This window comes from Scyliorhinus torazame, chromosome 9 (genome assembly GCF_047496885.1).
Source record: "Scyliorhinus torazame isolate Kashiwa2021f chromosome 9, sScyTor2.1, whole genome shotgun sequence".
Classification (NCBI taxonomy): Eukaryota; Metazoa; Chordata; class Chondrichthyes; order Carcharhiniformes; family Scyliorhinidae; genus Scyliorhinus; species Scyliorhinus torazame.
The window spans coordinates 211,299,447-211,314,752 of record NC_092715.1 but is presented as its reverse complement, the minus strand read 5'-3'; the positions used below and the strand labels follow the sequence as shown (position 1 = coordinate 211,314,752).

The 15,306-nt window shown below is 48.6% G+C and overlaps 1 protein-coding gene across 1 annotated transcript in view; it reads left to right on the top strand.

Moving 5' to 3' along the window:
* The first annotated feature begins 5,246 nt into the window (after nt 1-5,246).
* Nucleotides 5,247-15,306, top strand: part of LOC140429718 (neuropeptide FF receptor 2-like) — a 221,121-nt gene continuing 211,061 nt past the window's right edge. Inside the window, exon 1 of the mRNA XM_072517051.1 lies at nt 5,247-5,598. The gene's annotated coding sequence lies outside the window, so the exon portion shown is untranslated. The remainder of the gene's footprint in view (nt 5,599-15,306) is intronic.

Genomic DNA, 15,306 nt, shown 5'->3' with positions numbered 1-15,306 from the left:
ATATGGACATTGCCTTGTTTTTGGAATACATCGAAATTCGATTTTGGATGTGTTAAGAGTGGTGCAATAAAGGTAATATCAGGCTGTCAGAAGAGCGTAGGAAGAGGCTATGAGGAAGTGAAAGGGACTAGAGAGAGGATGGGGCGTATGAGAAGGGAAGTACAGCTAGAACGTAGGTTACCGGGAGATACACTTAAGTTGGTTAAAGGGCAAACTGAGGAAAATCCGGGTAGTAAACCTTGGGAGCCCTCGGGGCAATAACCAAGGAATTGTCTCAGCTACAGTTGTTTGCAATGCAGAACCGGTATGCTCTTGACTATCTTCTGGCCCGTGAGGGTCGGGTATGCGCCATAGTGCAGGGCAAGTGTATCATGGGAGTTCAGGATAACATCACTAAATTTATGGATCACAAACGGGATGACCTGGACAGCATGCAGGATCCTGGCTCTTAGGGTAACTGGGGATTTGGAGGTTGGAAGGACTGGTTGATAAATATAGCCATGTATCTAGTGGTAGCTATCGGCTGCATCTTTGTGGGCCTGGCCATCCTTAAATGTGTGATGGGTAAAATTTAACCAAAAAAAAAATTTAACTGTTAAAATCCATGAGGGTGAAGCAGATGAAGGGGAGCTAAGACAGGAATTGGAAATGCAGCGACGGATCTTTTTAGATGAGGAACCGTAGCTATGGATTGGATAGTTCGGTTATCATGGAATGATAAAAGGAGGGAATGACGAATGTGATATAAAATAGTTACTTTAGAGATATTAGTTAATGTAATGTAGGAATAAGCCACTTTGATTCTGGCAAGTAGAGACAAAGGATTTTAGACCGCATGGAAAAAGCAGGAAGAGGTGTGTCTATGAGAGTGATGCTGCATTGATAGGGGCCGGAGAAAGGGATTGGAAGTGAGCCAATCAGAATAGATCAAACAAGTCAGGAGGGACATAGGATGACCTATGGGTGTCGAGTATGTAAAACTTGATGCCATTTGAATGTATGAGTACTGATCTCTTTGTCTGGGACCTTCACTTAGTTCCCGGGCCTGCAGAAAGCAACATGTTATCTGTAATACTGTGGACTAGGTAGCTTGCAAGCTGAATAAAATAACTTCTTTTTACTTGCAAATCCATCTCGAATTTTATTGAGGCCAGACTGATGGAGAAAAAAATTTGGGAATCAACACCCTCATGTCACTGAGAGCAAAGGTTACACCTCCTACGCCACCTAACTGATATTTGTTCACTCAGCGCTGACCAGGTTTGAGTCCGAAATCTTTTATCCCAAATGGTTGCAACTCAGTGACTGTACTGACCGATATTAGCTTCTGGGTCACCGAAGCAAAGGTGGACAATGGATAATAGTCTTACAATGGTGACAACAGCTCACATTGATATGGAGCCTTTAACATTGTAAAACTACCCAAGGCATTTGATAGGAGTGTAATAAGATAAAGAATTGACTCCACGCTAATTGAAAAGACAGTAAGAGATATGGCAAAAGACTTAGCCAAAGAGGCAGACATTAAGGAGACCCTTAAAGAAAGGAATAGAGGTAGCAATGCAGAGAGAAAATTAAGGAGATTTGGGTCTGTACATCTGAAGGCACGGCAGCCATTTTGGAGCAAATAGCATTAGTCAGCATTGGAGGAACATGGAATTTTTGGGGAGGCTGAAGGGTTGGAGGATGCGATAGAGTTGGGAAGGGAAAAAGTCATGGAAGAACTCAAAAACAAGGATGAGAATGATAAACCTGAAGCTTTGGTGGGCCAGGAACCAACATAGGTCAACAGGACTGATGGTTGAACAAAACTTTGTGGGAGTTAGGAATCAGGTAGCAGAGATTTGTATAAGCTCAGGTTTACAGAGGAGAATGGAAGGGATGCTGGCCAGGAGAGTGGTGGAGTTGTCACTGAGAAGAATGCTGGCCTCACACAGGATTTCAATGGAGGTACATCCAGCTGGAAGGATCTGTCTCACGATCTTATTCAGAAGTTACACAAGTGCACAACAACCAAAAATAATCAATCCGTCATCACCATAATTCCATAACGATTATAGGTAAAAGATTATTTCCCAGCTGAGGTGACCTCACACTGATTGAGAGAAGAATCCTCAGAATTTCTCAGGAGTTTTGATAGAGATGTTCAAAATCACGGGCGAAATTCTCCCCCAACGGCGCGATGTCCGCCAACTGGCGCCAAAAACGGCGCCAATCAGACGGGCATCGCGCCGGCCCAAAGGTGCGGAATGCTCCGCATCTTTGGCGGCCTAGCCCCATCATTGAGGGGCTAGGCCGACGCCGGAGGGATTTCCGCCCCGCCAGCTGGCGGAAATGGCGTTTGTTGCCGCGCCAGCTGGCGCGGAAATGTGGCGCATGCGCGGGAGCGTCAGCGGCCGCTGTCAGTTTCCCGGTGCATGCGCGGGAGCGTTAGCGGCCGCTGTCAGTTTCCCGCGCATGCGCAGTGGGGAGAGTCTCTTTCGCCTCCGCCATGGTGGAGGCCGTGGCGGAGGCGGAAGGGAAAGAGTGCCCCCACGGCACAGGCCCGTCCGCGGATCGGTGGGCCCCGATTGCGGGCCAGGCCACCGTGGGGGCACCCCCCGGGGTCAGATCGCCCCGCGCCCCCCCCCCCCCCAGGACCCCGGGGCCCGCCCACGCCGCCTGGTTCCGCCGGTAAATACCAGGTTTGATTTACGCCGGCGGGACAGGCAATTTCTGGGCAGGACTTCGGCCCATCCGGGCCGGAGAATCCAGCAGGGGGTCCCGCCAAGTGGCGCGGCCCGATTCCCGCCCCCGCCCAATCTCCGGTACCGGAGACTTCGGCGGGGGGGGGGGGGGGGGAGCGGGATTCACAGCGGCCAATGGCCATTCTCCGACCTGGCGGGGGTGTCAGAGAATGACGCCCCACGAGAGGGCTGGACAGAGTAGATGGGGAGCAACTGTTCCTGCTCGTAAATGGATCAAGAACGCGAAACAACAGATTTAAAGTGATTTGCAAAAGAAGCAACTGTGACATAAGAAAAATCTTTTTCACACAGTGAGTGGTTCATGTCTGGAATGCTCTGCCTGGGAGTGTGGCGGAGACAGGTACAATCGAGGCATTCAAAAGGGCACTAGATGATTAGGTGAATAGAAACACTGTGCAGGGGTTCAGGGAAAAGGCAGGGGAATGGCACTAAGTCATGACTCGCTTTGAGAGCTGGTGCAGACACGATGGGCCGAATGGCGTTCTTCTGCGAAATAACAATTCTGTGATTCTGAATCTGCATTCAAATGTTCATCACAGAGACAATAATGAGGGAAGAGTCCTGTGCCGCAAGGACTTTGCATCTCCCTTTATCGTGACTTCAATTGTTCCCCAAGGATGGCATTAGCTGGTGACTGAACTACATTCATGTATACAGAAGTTTTGAGTTTAATTTCCTATCCGAGGTTTTGAACGAGTGAGCATGACATTGTTAAAACTGCAATACTGAGCCTGTTAATCTTTCCAGTGCTTGCATTCAATTCTCCAAATGCTAATAATGGGTGTGAAGATATGAAATAATCCTGAGTTACACCCTTGAGAATGGTGTCAGTGTGGAGCTGTCGTTTAAGGTGAAACAGCAGCTCAATTTATAAATTTACATTCAATAATACAGACGTGCCATCAATGAGTGTGACATTGTTTTTAAAAGTAACTATAGAGAATCTTTTGTGAATGTGGTATGGATCGTGAGAGTTAGCCATTCTGTAACCATGGGTCGCCGGAAAAAAGTTTGAAAAACACAGAACATAGACAGAGAATTTACAGTGCAGAAGGAGGCCATTCGGCCCATCGAGTCTGCACCGTCTCATGGATAGAGCACCCTACTGAAGCCCACACCTCCATCCTATCCCCGTAACCCAGTAACCCCATCTAACTAAGGCCAATTTGACATGGCCAATCCACCTAACCCAGCACATCTTTGGACTGTGGGAGGAAACCAGAGCACGCAGACATGGGGAGAATGTGCAGACTCTGCACAGACAGTGCCCCAAGCCGGGAATCGAACCTGGGATCCTGGAGCTGTGAAGCAACTGGTTTAGCACAGTGGAGGGGCTGGTTTAGCACAGTGGGCTAAACTGCTGGCTTGTAACAGAACAATGCCCGTTCAATTCCCGTACCAGCCTCCCCGAACAGGCGCCGGAATGTGGCGGTTAGGGGCTTTTCACAGTCAGTTCATTGAAGCCTACTTGTGACAATAAGCGATTAGTATTATTATTAACTGTGCTAACTGTCATAATATCCATCCATGTATATAATGAGATGCAGACAGGCAGTGATTAACACACAGGATAACCAATGAACACACATGACACAGAACAACCAATCACCAGCCAGGACACCACCACTATAAAGCCCACAGGACATCAAGACTCTCTCTCTCTCACAGGACACAGCTACTGAGATAGTTAGAGTGCACAAGCCAGTGAGCGCCATCTCCATGTGGTAGAGAGCTCATCTGGCCAAGCCAGTAGGAGGTTATCAGTTAGATTAATAGAGTGTCAACCCACAGCAGACTATGTACAGCAATCAGCAAGTTCAATAAAACAGTGTTGGACCATCTCCTGTGTCGGAAGCTTGTTTCTAGTTTCACTGCATCCAGTTGCAGTCAACGTTGAACCAACTCACTAAACACATCACTAACCACTATGCTACCGTGCTGCCCTTATAACTACCCCCTAAAAACACTGGTTAAAGGGGTAGTTGTAAGTAATTTTCTTGGGAGATGTTAAATATTTGAAGATTGCGTTAGTAAAGTTTGTTTTAATGTACCAAATCCCTATTTTGTGTGAATTTGCTCCTGGAGTGTGGTATCCTTCCCTCAGTCTTACAAAATAAAAATAAAATATAGGGGTTTCTGTCCAGCATCCTAGCCACTGTTTGGGTCTGGTTTGGGATCGTAAGAATGTCCATTTGTTCTCTCTCTTGTCCAGCCCTGTCTCTCTGACTATTCCCATCTTTCTTCCTTCCTATCTTTTCTTCAGGAACTGTCCCCCTCCATCCATTCTCCTCCTTTCTTTCTGCTCTCTCACGTATCTTTGCCTTTTCTTCTCCTCTCTCTATTCTACATTTTTCTTTCCTTTTCTTTCGATAGTTGCCTTTTCCCTTTTTCTGACTCTTCCAATGGTACAGCCTGTGTGACGTGGCATCCCTATCACTGACCCCCACAGGCTGTGGCTGCTTGAGTTGGAGCAGGGGCTGGGAGAGGTAGTAAGAGGCGGCACATCCTCTCCTCTCTCAGCCTGTGCCTGTAACCATCGCAGAAGTTGCCAGTGTTTAACAGATGCAATTCTAGGAGTTAGACGTGCTTTTGGTCGAGGGCTCCACGAGTGTTCGTGGTTCGTTGTGTTATAGATGTGACCGTTGGTGTTGTAATGTTAGGAATAAGATGTGAAATTAGAAACGACGTGTGTAGACGCGTTAGTCCTAATCGAGGTGACGTTAGAATGTGCTGATAGTATTCACAGTGAAGTGCAGGTCCTCTCTTATCTTCCGAAGCACAGAACAGAGATTTAAGCTTCAAAGGCGGGGGAACCTGCAGAATATTTGTTTCAGTATCCATCCTGCCGAAGGTAAGGAATTCACTTCTTCTGATCCTTCATGAACTGATCAAATAATACTTCAATAATACTTCAACGAATCCTCTAATACTTCACCAGGTTAACTTGAGGTGAACTTACAGCGTTGAATTGAAATCTGTTATTTAAGACTGCATTTTATTTATGTTGACTAGAAATGACTTTGAGTCAAGAAGAGTGTGATATCTAATTAAGTCGGTGGCACCATGGTTAAATTTATTTGAAGTCAGATTTACTTTTCATACAAATTGTTCTTTACAATTTCATGGCACATGGGTAACTGCAGTTTTCAGCCACTCGATTGAATTTCCAGGAAATAAATCACGTTTGGACTGGATGTTTTATACTCTGCTGAAGCAAGCCGAGCTGATAACTCTATGCCTACATTAAGAAATGAAAAAAAAACAGTTTTGGAAATGCACAATAGATATCTGGAAAAATAGACTGGAGTAGCTGTTCCCGAAACTTGAGGTTTGACAAAGTCTCTCTGTGTCTGAATTGTTAACTTGTCTCTTTTTTCCATCTGTTGTCTGACTTGTCCACTTGATACAGAAATTCATACTTTATCTTGGATCTAAGCAGTTTTGTTTGCCATCCTTGTTGTGAGGCTATCCTATAACTAATTCCCCTCGTAACCCACTTTTTAACTTGCTCCCCTTGGTAAGGTTGCCCTGCAATCCATTCCTGAATAACATCTATACCGCAGGTTGCATGGTAAACCTTCTTGTAACTTATTCTCCAGCAAATTCACTCTGTGACCTGGTCCCAGGTACTTTACATTCAAAATGATTCCTGCTTAAGCTGCTCTGGAGCTGGTTCATAAAATCATAGATTATTACTGAAGGGAAAGGTCATTTACAAATCCAGCTGGACAGATTGCAATATCCTTCCTTTGTGGTATTCAATTGTTCCTGACATGACTCCAGGATTTTCACCTCCAGAACTCGTTCTGCAAGTTTTTTTTTTGTTTTACATATTGTTTACTCTTTGTATGAAGTGAAATTTTCTACTATCAGTGTTAAATCATGCTTCATCTTTAAATCACTGTACTCTCTCGCTCCCCTCCTATAGTTTGATTTCCTGGTTAACTTTATGTCCTGAACAATCTTATATGCTTTAATATGTTCACTTCTCTGACACTCTCTAAGCTGAGATCCAATTTTCTTGGTGTTTTTTTCTCAGAATGTTTGAAATCAGCCTTGTGAATATATGGTGCCCCCTGTGCTTAGATTCTGTTTCTCAGCATTCAGAGCTGGACATATTATTCAGGACACACTCTGGCCATGGCATCATAAAGTTTAATCACAACTGCTGATGACTTGTGTGCTAATATTTCAGCAACGTAGGTAGTTCAAAATCCCCTGGCATTGATGATTGCTGCCTTCCATCAGTTGGACATATTCAAGTGTCAATTCAAGATCATGATAAAGCAACAACAAAGGTGACATTTTGGCTCGAACAAAGGTCAATGTACTCAGGAGAAATATGTTATAGAGCAAAAAGACAGAAAGGGTCAGAGGCAGAACTGATAAAGGTTAAACGACGTGATCTACTTGGTTAATAAACCAAAGAGGAGCTGTTACCCTGCTGGGTCTCCACAGTAGACCACCAAATACTGAGAGAGAGAAGGTGGAGAAAATTCACACGCAAATTATTGAAAGAGGTAAAAACATTAGAACAGTGATTATTGGAACATGGGTTATCCTTGCATAGGCTCAGGGAGAAACTGGAAATACAAGGGGGGGAAGGAATCCTTGAAATGTGTGCAGGAAAGCTTTTTTGATCAAATTCTTACATTTATAGTCCAACAAGGGAAGACGCTATGCTGGATCCAGTTCTAGGGAGGTAAGTGGGGCAAGAGGAGCCAGTTTCAGTGGGAAAGCATTTAGGGATGTTATGGCATGGCAGGTGGTACATGCCAATTGCCCAAAATCCCAGATGGGAAACGTGAAACAGCTGCCAAAAACTTCTTTTTTTTTTTTGCAATATCTATAGCATGGGGAGAAGTTCTATAATCTGGAAATGATGTCCCCCAACTACTTGTGATGATTTTATATTAAAGTAAAAGTTTATTGTGAAATAAAGCAAGAAAATCACTTCAAATCAAAAATGGCGTCAAACGGTAGACGAATTTCAAAATATTTTAACCTCCAAGATATTTTAACCCAGCCACCTTTAGAGCTAAAATTTTGTGTTCAACAGCTACTTGTAGATGTTTAGATCTATAGGATTCCAGTGTTTTTTTTAACCACACAGTGACTTTGTTTTCTCTTGGGGTGTCCTCTGAGGTTGACAGCAGTTGATTCTTCAGGTATGGCGTTGTTCACACCATTCTCTGTGAATTCTGACCAACTATTCCAGCTGTCTGATAGGAGATCTAAACAGCTCCACCTCACATAGGTTTCCATGTCTCCTTAAATACACTCTTCCCTTTGATCTCTCCATTGTCTCACCAAGCCTCTTTAGAAATGCTCTCTCCCAGAATTGATCAAATTCATTTATTTTAGCTCTTAAGATTTCGAAGAGAAGTCAACTCACCCTATCTTTATTTTACTTCCTTACACCATTTTTTACAATCTATAAATATATATGAGAGTGTATGCGGACATATATGGGGAGGATGGGATCAAAGGCTATGGGGAGAAAGCAGGATTAGGCTATTGAGTTGGATGATCAGCCATGATCGTGATGAATGGCGGAGCAGGCTCGAAGGGCCAAAAGGCCTCCTCCTGCTCCTATCTTTTATGTATCTATGTATCTATATATAATTGTTTTACATCTGCCTTCAAAAGAGGATAATACTGCCAATGTTATTGTAAAGGAGGGGGGAAGGATAGAGAAATTGGAAAGGATTAAACTGGATCTATGAGATATCTGCATGGTAGGTAGTGCTCAAAGATCTAGGTTTTAGGCGTATATATGCAAAATAAGTCTACGAAACAAAGCTTGGAAACGTAGGAATCAGTGAGGAGGATAGTAGCAGATTTCCAGAGGATATAGGCGGACAGGTAAAACGGGCAGATGCGTGACAGGTGAAATTTAATTCAGGCAAGTGTGAAGTGATGCATTTGGAAGTTGGCAATCAATATAAATTAAATGGGACTAACTTAAAGGGAGTCTAGGGTCAGAGAGATGTGGGGGTGTACATGCACAAACCTTTGACCATCCCAAGTAAAGTTGATACGGCTGTTTGAAAAAGTGCTGGGTCAAAAGGTGAAGTCACACGGGATCAGAGGTGAGGTGGTAAGATGGCTACAGAACTGGCACAGTCCCGGAGGCAGAGGGTAGCAGTAGAAGGGTGTTTTTATGAATTGAAGGTTGTGACATGTGGTGTTCCACAGGGAACTGTGCTGGGGCCTCTGTTTGTAGTACACATAAATTATTTGGTGGAAAATGTAGCTGGTCTGATTAGTAAGTTCACGGAGGACACCAAGGTTGATGGAGTGACAGATAGTGTTGAGGATTGTCAGAGGATACAACATGGCATAGATAAGTTGGAGACTTGGGCAGAGAAATGGCAAATGGAGTTTAATCCGGACAAATGTGAGGTAATGCATTTTGGTAGGTCTAACATAAAGGGGAAATATACAACAAATGGTACAACTCTTAGGAATATAGAAAGTCAGAGAAATGTGGGCGTACAGGTCCACAGATTTTTGGAAGTGGCAACACAAGTGGACAAGGTAATCAAGAAAGCATGTGGAATGCTTGCCTTCATTGGACGTGGCATTGAATATAAAAACTGGCAAGTCATGCTACAGCTGAATAGAACTTTGGTACGGCCGCACATGGAATATTGTGCACAATTCTGGCCGCCACACCACCAGAAGGATGTTGAGGCTTTGGAGAGTGTGCAGAGGAGGTTTACCAGGATGTGCCCTGGTCTTGAGGGTGTTATCTATGCAGAGAGGCTGAATAGACTCAAACTGTTTTAATAGAATGATGGAGGTGCAGGGGAACCTGATTGTTGAATACAAGATTATGAGAGGCATGGACAGAATGGATGGGCAGGCACTCTTTACCAGGTTGGAGAGGTCAGTCAGTCAGGGGCATAGGTTTAAGGCCTGTGGGGCAAAGTTTAGAGGAGATTATGCAGCACGGTAGAACAAGCGGATAGCACTGTGGCTTCACCGTGTGCATGCACGGCCATGGACCCGGCAATTCTCCGGCCATTTTTGGCACAGGAGCCAGGAGTTTTACCCGGCGCCGCTGCTAGCCCCTCACCGGTCCCAGAATCGGTGAGGGTTCAGCGCCAATTTTGGCGTCGTAAAACGTCCGGGAATTCTCCGTTTCAGCTGGCACTTCGCCACTGAAATGGAGAATCCAACCCCCTATGTTGATGCCAGGACTGAATTACCATATGGTTCCAGTACCCGTTGGGAGTGCTTTTCATTGAGCAATTCATGACATGCTAAAGGACCAGCACTCCACTCACGCGAATCTAGAGCATCAAATTCGCTAAGGCTGGAATTGGTGCTGGAGAGCTTGACAAGCTGGAGCTGCTTATAATCACTCCGCCCCCTACACACTCTCATTCCAGCCAAGACGACGACCCAGCGAAGTGCTGCCACCCGATTATGAGACCGAATGTTGGATGCGGTAGTGGAGAAGCGGGTCACCATTTTCCCCAGGGTAGGCAGGAGGCTACGGCCCGCAGTCTTCAACAGGGCCTGGGTGGAGTTGGCAAAGGCGGTGAGTGCTGTGAGCCTTACCAGGCAGAAAGGCACACAGTGCAGGAAGAAGCTAAAATACCTCCTTAGTGCATCTCGGGTGAGCCACCACCTCTGTTCCCCTGGAATCACTCCTGTCCCTCGCTCTTCACATCGCCCCCTAGAGGCCAAACAAACCCCGACTGCCCGCATCTCCCTCACATCCCACCCTGCACCAAACTCCAACACTTGTATTGTCCACTTTGGCCAGGTGTCTTGCACACACAAACCACGAGCTACAGACCCCCCCACCACCCATGTAATTCGCCCCCATATGTCTCACCATGTCCTTTACACGTCCCCTCAGAAAATATGTCCCGTAACCGAAGGGAGCGAGAGAAGGCTGGAGGGGGCATCTAGGAACTCCAGGCTCTCACCCCCACTGAGAAGAGGGTGATGGCATTATCCAGGGAAGTGCAGGAGAGGGCTATCTCCAAGATGGAGGTTGGCATGCAACAAACAAGTGAGCCCCTAATGCAAAATGATGTCCCGATAGCAAGTGAGTCACCCTTCTCCCCCAGCTCATTCCTTCCCAAGAGTTCACCATGTGTCTTGTCTTTTATGCTGCCGGATCACCATCAGACCAGGCTGGCCCATCTGGGGTACCTCACACCCCCCACTCCCTCTCGCCCCAGGACACCCAAGAGGACCAATCCGGCAATGACAATACATTCATCTGTATCCTCCATCATCACAGATGCTAGCACCTCGGTGGGGCATTTTAGTACTCACATCACACTTGCTGCAGCATGGAGGAAGGGATCCTCGAGGGAGCGGATAGCCAGAGAGCTGCCCGATCCCAGGAACCAGCTGCAGTCTGGACAGATATCACGCTTCTGGAAAGAATGACCCCATCACTGGTGGAGATACAGACGCAGGGTCAGGATCTAAGGGAAGAGGTGCCAGCAACTTCCTGGCACCTGCAGGTACAGTTGGAGGAGCCTTCAGGCGCAGGTGATGGTGCCGACAATGGTACCGAGATCAACACTGAATGGGCACCGTATGCGGTGGAAGCCTTGGGTCAAGAAGTCATAGCCATGGGTCAAGACATTCAAGGTTTGGGCACATTTTGTGGTTAATAGCTGAGGCTTAGGACAGGGGAACCCAGTCACAGACAGACATGTTCCAGGCCTGCATGGACATTGCTGCAGCGCTCCAGAGTTTGTCCCAGTCACAAAGGGTTATGGCTGAATGCGTTGAGCGCATTGGTCAGGTGCTGACTGACCTAGGCATGGCACGGAGAGACATGACTCACTCGCTGAGGGAAATCTCTGTGCTCCGTGGTTGAGGACATTGAGACCCAGATTGGGATGAGAGCGGGCCTGCAGGACTGGCAGTGCTCGTTGATGTTGGAGGTCTGGACCACACTCCTGCCTCACCTCCATCACATGGAGTAGCCCCGGGGCCATTGAGCACCCCGAGGGAGGAGGATGTGATGGGACCCATGTCGGTGCCTCCTGAGAGGAGGTGCTGGAACACGTTATGGCTTCTTAATACCCACACCTGATACTAGCAGACCTGATGGGAATCAGGCAAAACTGCGTGATACCTCATCACCTGTCACACCTCGAAAGTCAGCCCAGCAAATCCAGCAAAGGCACCTCAGGCTAGAGGGTGAGGTATACAACAGGCCGCTTGCACATCTGATGTGCTGTCTGGGGTCACACCGAGAAGAGCATTAAAGATAAGTGGCGGGATTCTCCGACCCCCCCGCCTGGTCGGAGAATCCCCGGAGGAGGCGGCGCAAATCCCGCCTGCCGCCCCGCGCCGGCTGCCGTATTCACCGGAGCCGTTTTTAGGGTGGGGCGGGATTCGCGCCACGCCGGTCAGGGGCCGTTGGCAGCGGCCCCCTCAGCAAATCTCCGGGCCCAGATGGGCCGAGCGGCCGTCCGTTTTTGGCCAGTCCCGCCAGCATGGGTTACGCATGGTCCCACACGGCGTGAACTGGCAGGTGAGTATGAGTGGGTGGGCCTCGGGGGGGCGCGGGGGATCCGACCCCGGAGCGTGCCCACACGGTGGCCTGGCCCGCGATCAAGGCCCAGCGATCTGCGGGCGGGCTTGTCCCGTGGGGCACTTCTTTCTTCCGCGCCAGGTCCCTGTAGGGCTCCGACATGGCCGGCGCGGAGATGAAAACCCCCGCGCATGCGCTAAAATATGCCGGCCGGTCTGCGCATGCGCGGAATCACAGCGGCAGTTCCGCGCATGCGCAAACTCGCGCCGTCCCTTGCCGCCAGCTGGAGCGGCCCCAACCCCTACGGCATCCACCTAGCCCCCGAAAATGCGGAGAATTCAGCACTTTCGGGCGCTGTTGACACCGGAGTGGTTGGCGCCGGTTCTCCTGCCGGCGTGAGGACTTAGTCCATAGAAGGGAGAATCCCAGCAAAGGAAGCTAGGCACCAGTTAAGTTGGCAAGGGTGCAGCCCATAGGTTAGAGGTAGGAGTCAGGGCACAATAATGTATCTAGTCACTATTAAACACCTTTTCGTCAACATTCCTACCTGCTTTAATCCTCTGCCTGAAGGGTGTGGGAGATGGGCTGGACTGGGTGTAGAGGGAGTGTCAGATGGGCGTTGTGGGAGATTGCTGGTATGGGATGTGGATGCTGGAGGATGGCATGGGGCAGGGCCCCCAGGGCAATTGGACATTCCACCTGGGGTCACCCTCAGATACTGGAGGAAATAGTGTGAGGCTGCCTTGTAGGGCAGCTGATCCAGTGAGTGAGCCGCAAATGCTCACCATCGCCATAACCCCCCCACCCCCTCCCCTCCCCCCCAAAAAGAATATATGGAGTTGCCATCACATTCAGGGATCACCTGGGCGGAGACAGAATGTGATCCTGAAGGCAGGAGTCAAACTTTGTCAAACCATGAGAAGCACCAGGGCTCGTCTCATAGCGAGGCATCGTCATCCTCCGTCCCGTGGGCAAGACCCACCGATACTGCCAATCCAAGGCCAACACCCTGTGGTCATGATGGTAGGACTGTTGGAGGGCGGAGGGGGAGCTGGGGTGGCATGGAGTAAAGGGGTGAGGGATGGGGTGGATGCGAAGCAGCTATGGGTAAGGGGGCACGACTTGGAAGGAGTACGATGGGAGGGAGAGTATGGAGAGCTTGGACAGGGCGGCGGAGCTGCCAGTGGCCAGGCCTCCGAGTCGGCAAATCTGGTGGTGATGAGATTGTCCCATGTGCGGTGGCCCTGGAGCACACGTTGGATGGCCTGCCGTGTCAGCCAGGGCTTCCATGTCCGGTCCTCCCTGTCATTCTCCTTGTCAGATGAGGCCTGCCATTCTGCCTCCTCCTCCAGTATGTCACTCCCTCTACTGCGCAATGTTGTGCAGGACGCAGCAGGCCAGCACAAAGCTTGAGACCTCCTGGGGTTATATTGGAGCGCCCCACCAGAGCGGTCCAGGCATCGGAAGCACATCTTGAGGACGCTCAGTGACACTCCTGGTTGCTGTATGGGCATCGTTATAGCAGTTCTCCACCTCAGTCGGGGGCGCCCAAACAGGTGCCAATAGCCAAGATCTCAGTGAGTAACCCTTCTCACCTAATAGCCAACCCCTCACCCGAGGGAGTGCCTTGTAGGTGCCGGGAACCGACGAGTGCGCCAGGATGTATGCGTCGTGCACGCTGTCTGGGTATCGGGCATAGACGTGCATGATGTGCAGCATGGTCGCACACCAACTGCATATTCAGGGAGTGGAAGCTCTTCCGATTGATGAAGGGCACCCCCTCTTGAGCTGGTGTTTGTAGGGGGGCCATGTGTCTCATTTATTGCCCCTGGACCGGGGGCACGCCGGCGTTGGCGGCAAATCCTGATCCAGGACATCCTGGCGGGCTTGGTCTAGATTAAAGTTTATATAGTCTGCAGCCCAGGCACATAGGACATCCAGCACAGCATGGATGCACATGTGCGCAGATGTCTGGGATATCCCAGACAGGTCCCTGCTCTGCCCCTGGAAAGACACAGAGGCATATAAGCTCAGGGTGATCGTTATCTTGATGACCACCAAGAGCAGGTGTCCTCCTCCAAACCCCCAGGGTGCCAGGTGCACCACCATCTGTCACAGATGGTGCACGGTCTCCCTGATAAGCTGGTGGCACATGTGGTTGGCAGGTGCTCAAAGGGGAGGCACCGATGGTATAAATGTGGCCGAATGCAATACTTCCTTTGCACCTCCTCCCCAGCCTGTTGGGCGGCCTCACCGGCTGGCCCCTGTTCTCCTGGGGCAGGCTTCTCTTGTGTAGGGTTCTCGCCCAGCAAGCCCTGTGCCCGCAGCCTCCGCCCTCCACAACAGCAGCTGTGGCCAAATAGTTAGCGAGCATTCTTGACTGTCATCTGAAATGCAATCTTTGCAGGGCGATAACATTTATTCTGCCATTCCTGTGTTGCCTCTTCTGATTCCACTGCCACTCCTAGTTTGGTGTCATTAGCAAGTTTGATAACTTTGCACTGAGTTTCTGAAACCTGGACATTTATTTGAAGGAGGAACAGTCATGGTCCCAACATGGAGCCCTGGGGCACCCACTGCAGTCCCTCCTTACACTCTGAGGTCCCACTAATAGATATTTATTGTTCTGCACCTTCATTCAGTTTCTTACCTGTTTCACAGTTTACCCTGAAGCTCCATTTTTTTGTGTTTGTTTGTGAAATTTTGGGGGGGAATCTAAGAACAGCACATCTGGTCTATCTTTTGACAAATAAATTGGTGAAATTAGTCTCGAAAGTAAACCCGTCCTGTAATTCGTTCCTTGCCAAATCTTCCCCTTAACTCATGAATGTGGAGCTGGCATTATTGTGGGCACTCGCATAAATGTATGGAGCTTAGATCAGTGTTGGTACTGGACACATAGATGTGATGCTTGGTATATAAGGGTTATGATTGTAATGAGCCGGTTTTGATATGCGTACTGGGTGTGACCATGTGGAGTTGAGTTTTTTTGAGTATTGGGGATGTGGAAATTGTCCCACTGTGAGTCCCATTCTTTCCTCC